General features: G+C 46.3%; 1 long non-coding RNA gene across 1 annotated transcript in view; it reads left to right on the top strand.

Annotated features, from left to right (window-relative positions):
* LOC101983711 overlaps positions 1-4,255 on the top strand; it is a 7,963-nt gene extending 3,708 nt beyond the window's left edge. The window contains exons 2-3 of the long non-coding RNA XR_258426.2: positions 2,997-3,100; positions 4,167-4,255. This is a non-coding gene — a long non-coding RNA (uncharacterized LOC101983711). The remainder of the gene's footprint in view (positions 1-2,996; positions 3,101-4,166) is intronic.
* The last annotated feature ends 4,755 nt before the right edge of the window (positions 4,256-9,010 follow it).

The following is a 9,010-nucleotide window of genomic DNA, read 5'->3' as shown; positions in this document are numbered from 1 at the left end:
GTAGATCAGATCCACTGTCTCAGTGGGTGGGTGCACCCCTCGTGGTCCCGACTTCTTTGCTCAGGTTCTCCCTCCTTCTGCTCCTCATTGGGACCTTGAGAGCTCAGTGAATGAACTTAAAAAGAAGTAAGAGTCTTAATTGGCAAGGAGTTATACCTGTAAATTCAGCAGGACCTGCCAACATTGTCAATCTCTCCCTAAAGGGAGTATTATTTCTTCCTTGCTAAGTCTGGGCCAGCTTTCTTTGCGCCCAACACGCTGGTCTCTGTACTCAACTGGCAGCTAGTCTCTTGGACCCAGACAACCTAGAAACAAGTGTTTCTACAAAGCCTAAGAAGCACCTCCTCCCTCTGTCCGTCTGTGGGTGGATGGAGTGCATGGCCACCCCTAACATGAGAATATGGCTCCATTGCAAAGGCCGTGGATGAGAGAACTCAGTGACAGACACAGGGCTAAGGGACTGGTGGTGGCTGTCTTTCTGATAGCAGCCCCTTCTAATGGAGAAGGACTCTGTGAACATGAAGGGACCATGTGTGTATGCTGCCGAGGAGCCACGAACATGTGTGGGGCCTTTCTGCAGCCCCACCCTATAGCCAGGACTGAGGATTTTTCTCCTGTCCCTTAAATAACCCAGAACAAGGCTGGTGGTAATAACAGAGGCTTCTCTGAAGGGCACCGAGTTAAGCAGTTGAGCAGCACAGAAACTGTACCAGCCACGAGACTACGGCAAACGTCTTCATGTTCTGGGGGACTCAGCATCCTTAAGGATAAAATGGGAACAAAATCTCCTCCTTGGCCTTTTCTGACACTGTCTTTGGGGGTCTTGGGGCACAACTGAACAGAGCTGGAGGGTGTGGCCTCAGGCCCTCCCTTTGCTTTTACAGTTTATGCTGTGACATCTGGCCTCAGAGAGAAGTCACAGTGTGAAAGTGTTCTGTCCTGCTGGGATGCCGTGTGGAGAAAATGAGAAAGGTCTTCCTACAGTTGATACCTTTGCCTGTGGGGATTCTTGGTTGCTGCTTCATTACTTCTGTTTTGACAAATATGAGGAAAAGGCAAATCAGCATCAAGTCAACACGAGGAAAACAACAGGGGCATCATGGCGAAAGTGCCCTGTAAGTCTCGAGTCCATCTGCAGCCTTTCAGCTTTCTCCATTCGGTCTCCTTCATTGGCTTTGTGTACCATGGGCGGGGTCTTGGTTTGACTCAGTAGGAGAGTAGCAGAAAAAGCAATAATAATAATAATTTAAAAAGACCAGTTCTGTGCCGTCTTCCCAGATGCAAAATTCTGCCATCTTGTTTCATAATCTGCTTTCAAAGGAAAGTTCATCTCTTGCAAATAAATATAGATTACATCAGTTTTAATGGCTACATAGTATTCCATTGTGCCTATATACACTGAACAAGATTCTCCTAGCATCTTCCCATAGATTTCTTCTATGGATACATGGAATTAAGTAGCTTAAGTGGCTAAGCATTTATCATGGTCTCTTCAGTGTAGAGGATGGAATCCAAGGCCTTGAACATGCCAAGCAGGCTTTGCTGCTGAGTTAAACACCCAGTCCCTGTTGCATTATTTGCTGAATCTGTGTGTGAAAACATGTGTAGCCATCAGAGGGCAACTTCAGAAGTCAGGCCTCACATTCCCTCCCTCTTGTTTGAGACAGCATTTGTTTTTGTCTCTTTGCTTTGTTTTGTTGTTGTTGTTGTTGTTGTTGTTTGACCTACGTGGACCAGGCTGGCTAACCCTGAGCTTCCAGGAGCCTCCTGTCTCTGGTTCCCCATCATGATGCAGGAACAATGGGATTACAGACACAACCATGTGCAGTTTTCTGATGGTTCTAGGGAGTCAACCTGAGATCTGCATGCTCACAGCGAGCACCTTTCCCCACTGGACCATCTTCCCAGCCTCTGTCGTCTTATTTCTTCAGGCTCAGTTTCCAGACACACACAGCTACTATAAAAGGGTAGATAGAGTAAAGCTTCTAAAAATGCAGCCAGCCGCTTCTCAGAGATCAATAAATATTATAGAAAATGATGCAAGACTAGCAGCAATCTGTACCTTCGATGTCAGTGTAATTTTTCCAGTTGATAGTCTAGAGACATAAAAATTGTATATCATTTTCAAAAAATTAACCTTCACATGGTTCCTTGTAAGAGACATCGCTATGAAGTGGTTTTATCATGGTCATGAGTTTCCTGAAGAAGGAAGACAACAAAGGCTAAAATTGAAGGCTGGGAGGGGTACCTGAGGTGACAGAGAGGTGTGGGACTTCCTTACCCGGGACAGGCAGTGGCCCGAACTTGGAGTGCCTGGTCTGACAGACAGAGATGGAGGTGGGGCACTGGGAGACCTCTCAGTCTCGCTGCCACCAGGGTTCTGCTACTATTCAGGAAGCCTCTCACGCTTCTGGATTGGGGAGGGGGGCGCTTTTAATAACAAAGTGTCTCTTTTAATAACAAAGTGTCTGTTTTAACAACAAAGTGTCTCTTTTAATAACAAAGTGTCTGTTTTAACAGCCAAGTGTCTCTTGGCCATCAAGAAGGGATACTGGTCACCACAGAGAGTGAATTAAAAGCATTCTTATAGTTGAACTTTAACTAATCTCCTTAAGCACAAAATCGAGTGCACCTGCACGTGCGGACAGGCACAGACGTGCACACTCGCACAGGGCTGTAGTCTGAATTCCCTCTGGGCTTCTGTCCCTTGCTATAATTAGTCACTAGGAAATTATAATTAGCCTGCATTGCAGTTGGGTCCTAGGGACAGTCATGTAGGGTGAGTGCAAGATGATGAGGGTTGGACCTAAGAGGGAGGATGGAGAAGAGAGGAGGAAGGAGAGGAGAGAGAGTTCTTCCCGGCATTTTTATCCTCCCTCTTATATATAAATGTAACCTTTGTCTTTGGATATTTTCTTCATGATGACTGGGCAAGACAATAATAATAATAATAATAATAATAATAAATAATAATAATAATTTTCATTCATTTCCAGTATTTTATTCCAGTCCTTAAGTCAGGGACTCTAAGGACAGCCAACCCCTTCAATCCGACCTAGTGACTGTCTCTCATCGCTGCTGTGTTTCACTTTGCTGACTGGTATATGCTATTTCCTATTTTATTAACTTTAGCTATCTAGACTCTGGTGTAAAGGGGATGGACACCTGTTCTGTAGTTAGGGGACTTCTCAGGATAGCTAGGGCCCTGTATCTTTGGTGTGCACTATTTTCTTCAGGCTATGGCATCTGAAGTCCTTAGATTTCATCAGGATATGCTGTGTCACACACACTGAGAGCCAGTCTGGTCCCCTGAGAGGCATAAACCATGAGATATCACAGGCACTACTCTCTTGGCTTTGAAAAACACACACTTTCATAAATTGCGTTTTGTCCAATTTTCATAAAAAGAACACTTTTGCATTTGTAATTTTATACATGACTTAAAGAATTGAGTCCTGACAGGAAAATTCTTCCATTTGTTTGGGTATAACGACAGCAATACAGATTTCCAATGCCACAATGCTGGCATCTGCAGTAGCTTTACACGCAGCTTCTGGCTGTCTCAATCCCTTATTCTGCTCCACTGTTCACACGCCTTCGGTGTCACCCTGGAGGAGATGTGATCACGTGACGACCACCTCCAGCAGCTAGCTCTTCATGCTGCTCTGGCTGTAGTGTCACAGTGGACAGTGAGGGTTTCCAGACATCAGCACCATTTGCTGACCACATCAGACATCCAGATGTGACGGGAGTTTCTGCTTCCTGCTTCTGCAAAGCCAGCCCCTTAGGTGCTCTACCTATGTCTGTATCCTGAAGCTGCCCATACCCAGAATCAAGCATGATTATTTCTGGAAGGGAGGTGTTCGGCTTTACCCAAAAGTTTCCAGAGAGAGCTTTATACTTGGGATCTAGATCCATGGCCAACCGATATTTCTGGATCCTTCTCTCTTTCTTGGACTGCAGTCTCAAGGCTAGAACCTGATTGTGGGAGGAAGATGGAATACAGGGGTGGAAAGAGAGTATTGGCAGGTACTCAGAAGGGAAGTGGCAGGAGTTAGAAAGCTGACTCCAGGATGAGAGCGACATTGAGGAGGTTTATTTTAGAGGGTTTAAAACCTTCCTCATACAGCCTGGTTTAATCCTATTGTCCCTCTGAACTTTCCAAGGGGCTTCAGGAAACCTGACAGATTTCATCAAGAGTCTTGATATGGTGTCATACTGCCTTTCCCACTACTACAATCGAATAACATATTTATCGATCTATAAGGAATAAAGGTTTGTTTGGCTCATGGTTCTGAAGGATGGGAAATTCAAGATCAGATACTAGGGAAGACTCTCCAACAGACTCGAGGTGTCAGAGGGCATCACATGCCAAGACAGGATGGCCTGGCCCAGGTCTCTTCTCAACTTCCTTCCCCAGAGACCTCACCCCCAAATGCTGTGCTTACATGAAGTCATTGTGCTCTCAACCCCCACAGTGAGGATTATAATTTTAAATAAATCTTCTTTTCCTATTGCACTTTATGTATCCATGTGTGTGTATGGGGGGGGGGAGCATGCACTGGCCACACGACACAGATGTAAAACAAAGGACAGCTTCTATGAGTCAGTTCCCTCCCTCCACCATGTGGGTCCCAGGGATTGAACTTGGGGTGGTCAGGGTCGGCAGCAAGCACCTTTACCCACTGAGCCATCTCACCAGCCCTAGCAATTTTTGAGGAGGGTTTCAAACGATGCATACAGATTTGTTTGTTTGTTGTAAATATTACCCTGCCAGAGCCAACCTTTAAAAAAGAGAAAATGCTTCCTCAAACTTGAGACTTGCATTTCTAAATGGTATATACTGTTACAATCACCAGTTTTCTGCTTAAGAAGCTGGGGCTCTAAGACAGATTTACTCTGTTCACACAGTAAGTAGACAAGATCTGAGCCCAGCCAGACACATGTGAAGCCAGCACACGATCCACGCTGCCCTCACCCTGGGTCGTCGCAAGGACTGCGGAATCCCTGAGCGTCTATGGGGCTCTGCAAAGGTCAGGCTCTCTTTCAATGGCTTGAAAAGACAGAAAGGACTTGGTACCTTTCAAGTCTCATAATGATGATAGAAAGGAGTGAGGATAAAGTGTTGAAACTGGAATCAGAGCTGATCTGAATACCTTCGGGGTGCCGGCCCCCTTGCTCGGCCTCCCAACACGGGGTAAATGAATAAGCACTTGTAGAAATAAGTTACCGTGTGGTTGTTTCTGTCCATACAGTCCAGAGCATACCAATGTGGACGGGAAGTCGCCATGGTGGTGCAATTCTAGCCTAGCGCGCTGGTACTGGAACCTGGGAGGAACTCATCGCCCTTCAATGGCCCAGACAAACACAGTTACAAAGAGCAGAAAACCCCACGTTTGTGTGTCTGAGAACCCCAAGACGTCCTTCCTTCCCTCCACTAGCTAAATAAGAAACCATCCCAAGGATCACTATGAAGCTAGAAAATTGTCTGGGGCTTGGACTCTTTTGAAATAATTGTTCTCCAGGGGTGATTTCAATCCTGGCTCATATCAAAATTACTGGGCTTTAACTTTTTTTTTTGTAATATTCAATTAAAACTGTTCTTCCTCTATGAGCACATAATGCCCCACTCGCAATAAAAGTCATGAAAAGTGGTACTCTGTTAAAAGTCCCTATCTTATCCGTGGCCACCAACTGCCAACCCCCCTCCCACATGCCACCAAGTGATTCATTTCTTATAGCTCCTTCCAGAGGCATGGAGATTTCTAGATGCCCTTCTTTGGGCTCTAGGCCAGACTTTCTGAATAGAACTTCCAGGAGAGAATCTAGAAGGTTGGATCATAAGCTAAGCTTTGGCGCTGTCAGGATTTAAACAACCATGGCTGTCAATCAGTCATTCGTTCAATTCCATTTACTCGGCGTGAGCTCCCGAGTGCCAGGCACAATACCGGGTGCCAGAGATCCGGCAGAAAGCTCAGCACATTGCTATTTATGAGCCCCGATTGTGCTGTGGGGTGGAGGAGAGGCAGAAAACAAACTGTAATTATCCAAAAAAGAAGTTCTATGATGAAATCTGGGGTGAGATAATGCGAAGTCTTTCCATTGCTTTTATCACAGCTTGAGCGGCCTCTTCCTCGCCTCCTATTCTTTCCCAGGCCCTGCGCTGGAGAGCGTGTAGGAGTGGGAAAGAAAATGGGAGGCAAATGTTTTTGGAGATTCCATTGTTCCCAAAGCCTAGGATCAGGATGAGCCAGAAGCTGGTGTCCACGTCATTTTCATGTGGTGTCATGTCTCTCCATCAGCGCAGGTCACTGCACCATTCAAAGTGGCATTGGAATAAATGTTTTAAAAATGGCAGTGTGTGTGGTTCTGTAGTGCCGGGGGTGTCTCTTTCAAAGCTGGGGTCACACTGGGTATCTACTCCACACCCCCCCCCAAAAAAAACAGCTGAAAATCTTGGCTGCTGGCACTGTGAACATTTGGTTCCCCAGATGCTGGTGTCATTGATGAACTGGGCACTGTGGCGGATCCCATCACCATTACGTCTATAAGGGAAGGAAGGTTGAGCTGGACAGTGACTTCACTGGGCAGCCCAGTGTTCTGGCCTTGCTTGTATCAGAGTTGGCTTAGCCCTAAGGGTTTGACCGCAAACTGAAATGAAGTCATCTGGTCACGGTATTTAACACAGTACTTTACAAACTGTTAAGGTCTCTAGAAAGACAGCGCCTTGTTCCCAGTGATGGTTGGGCGAGGGGTGTTGCTGGTTATTTACTCTTTTATGCTTTGGCTCTTTGGGGGGGGCCCAACCCCAGCTGCCCAATAAATCACATGGAAGCTTATTCTTTCTTATGAATGCCCAGCCTTAGCTGGGCTTGTTTCTTACCAGCTTTTTATATATTTTTTTAAGTTATCCCATCTATATTTTGCGTCTGGGCTTTTATCTTTATCCTGCATACCTTTCGTTACTCCTTACTCCGTGGCTTGCTGTGTAGCTGGGTGGGTGGCCCCTGAGGTCCTCTTCCTTATCCTGTTCCTTGATCTTCTCTTCCTAGATTTCTCCTCCTACTTATTCTCTCTGCATGCCAACCTGGCCATCCTTTCTCCTGCCCTGCTATTGGCAGTTCATTTCTTCTTTATTAGGCCAATCAGGTGTTTTAGACAGGCAAAGTAACACAGCTTCACAGAGTTAAACAAATGCAACATAAAAGAACGCAGCACATCTTTGCAACATTAAACAAAAGTTCCATAGTACAAACAGATGTACACACATCTTTAATATTCTACAACAGAGGGGTGATGTATAAAACCTGGCCCCCACAGGCTCTCTCATCCGCTTTCTTTCCAACAAAACACTGAGAAAGGAGCCTGGGAGCATGACATCATGCGGCGGGGGATAGACTTAGCCCACCTAGAGCAAGCTGGGGGTCTAGACTGCTCCATTCAGTACCTGGGTCCACACTAAGATTAGCTCTTGATCTAGACGAGACTGGCAGTACCTTGAAACCTGCCTTACTGTCTCCTCCACTTGATCATGAGCCACTAGGGTACCTATGTCTGTCTATTCTCCCACCTAATGGGGACTCCATACTGAAAAGAACAGATGACAGGAGGGACTGTCTTCCCGTCAGAGGTTGGGCCTGTGTCCTCTCTGGTCTCTATCCATTCTGCCCTGATGCATGCCAACTGCCTTCCTCAATCCCTTAGGCACAGTTTTGACCTTAATTCTCATACCAGGCAATGGTATAGGAGACATTAGTTCCACTTCACAGATGAGGAAAGCCTGCAGGGTTTATATGTTGTGCACATCGAGCCCGGTGCATCATAAACACAGCTGCGGTGGATGGATCCAGTATTCTTGTTTCCACAGCAGCCAGCACTAAAACCTTCAGCTCATCAGCCTCCACAAACCCATCCCCCCAGGTTGACTCCTTCCCGTCCTTAGAGTCGCTGCTGCTTTGGGTGCGTATTTAGGGAACAGCTGCCGCTTGGGATTCTGATTGCTGCCTCAAGCAAATCCAGATCTCGGAGTTCCAACGTGATCTTGCAGACCCAGGACTTAGCGTGTGCGGTGAGCTTGTGCTCTGTGACGTACGTTTCTCCATGCAAAGTCACGTGAGGACAGTCTTGAAACTGAAACAGAAATCCCAGTGCACTCCTGAGATACTCCCAAACAAATCCCCCTCCCAGCCTGGGTAGCACAGAGGCCCTGATCCTCATAAGGCCTGAATTTAGGAATAAATTTGTTCTGTTCTTCACGGTTGAATCGTGTCTTCCATAAAAGGCAGGTTGAGGGTCTAGTTACTTACTCTCACTTGGCAATCCTGTTGTTAGAGGTGTAATTGACTAAACTGATCTGAGCCCATACTGGAATAGTGTGTGTCTTTCACCCAGTAGAGACATGTCCTTACAGGAAGACCTTCCTGTAAAGAGACAAGCACAGAAAGAACACATCAAGATGAAGACCAAGGGGCTGAAGACAGCTCAGTGGTCTTGCCTAGCATGCATGAAGCTCTGGGTTCAATCCCCACCACAGCGTAAACCAGCGTGAGAATAAATACATAAAGTCCCTCCCACACACACTCAGAGGGTAGAAGCAGAAAGATCAGAAAGTCAAGCTGGTCCTGGTTGCAGAGTGAGTTCTGGGCCAGCCTGAATTTCACAAGATCCATCTTTTAAAAAAAAATGATGATTGTGATGGTCAGCTTAGGTCTACCATGCAACCAACATCAAGAGCTGTGGACAGTAAGCAAAATCTCGAAGAGAGGCAGGTCTGGACCCTTCCTCGGAGACCTCAGCCGGCTTTGGAGTCTTGGCTTTTACAACTGCAAAACTCTGCATTTTCCCCTTTGAAGGCACCCATTTTGAGGTAGCTTGTTACAGAGATGACAGATAGGTAGGGCCTTCATGTACCCCAAGAAAAGGAAACTCAGTCTTAAATGAGAAAGCAACAATGTTCTTGGCCCTTCATCATGCCAGACAGACAAGTAGATAAGACAGATGGCCAGCATGG

This window comes from Microtus ochrogaster, chromosome 15 (assembly GCF_000317375.1).
Source record: "Microtus ochrogaster isolate Prairie Vole_2 chromosome 15, MicOch1.0, whole genome shotgun sequence".
In the NCBI taxonomy this organism is placed as follows: domain Eukaryota; kingdom Metazoa; phylum Chordata; class Mammalia; order Rodentia; family Cricetidae; genus Microtus; species Microtus ochrogaster.
Note: the sequence above shows the minus strand (reverse complement) of the source record. Positions and strands in the feature narration are given on the sequence as shown.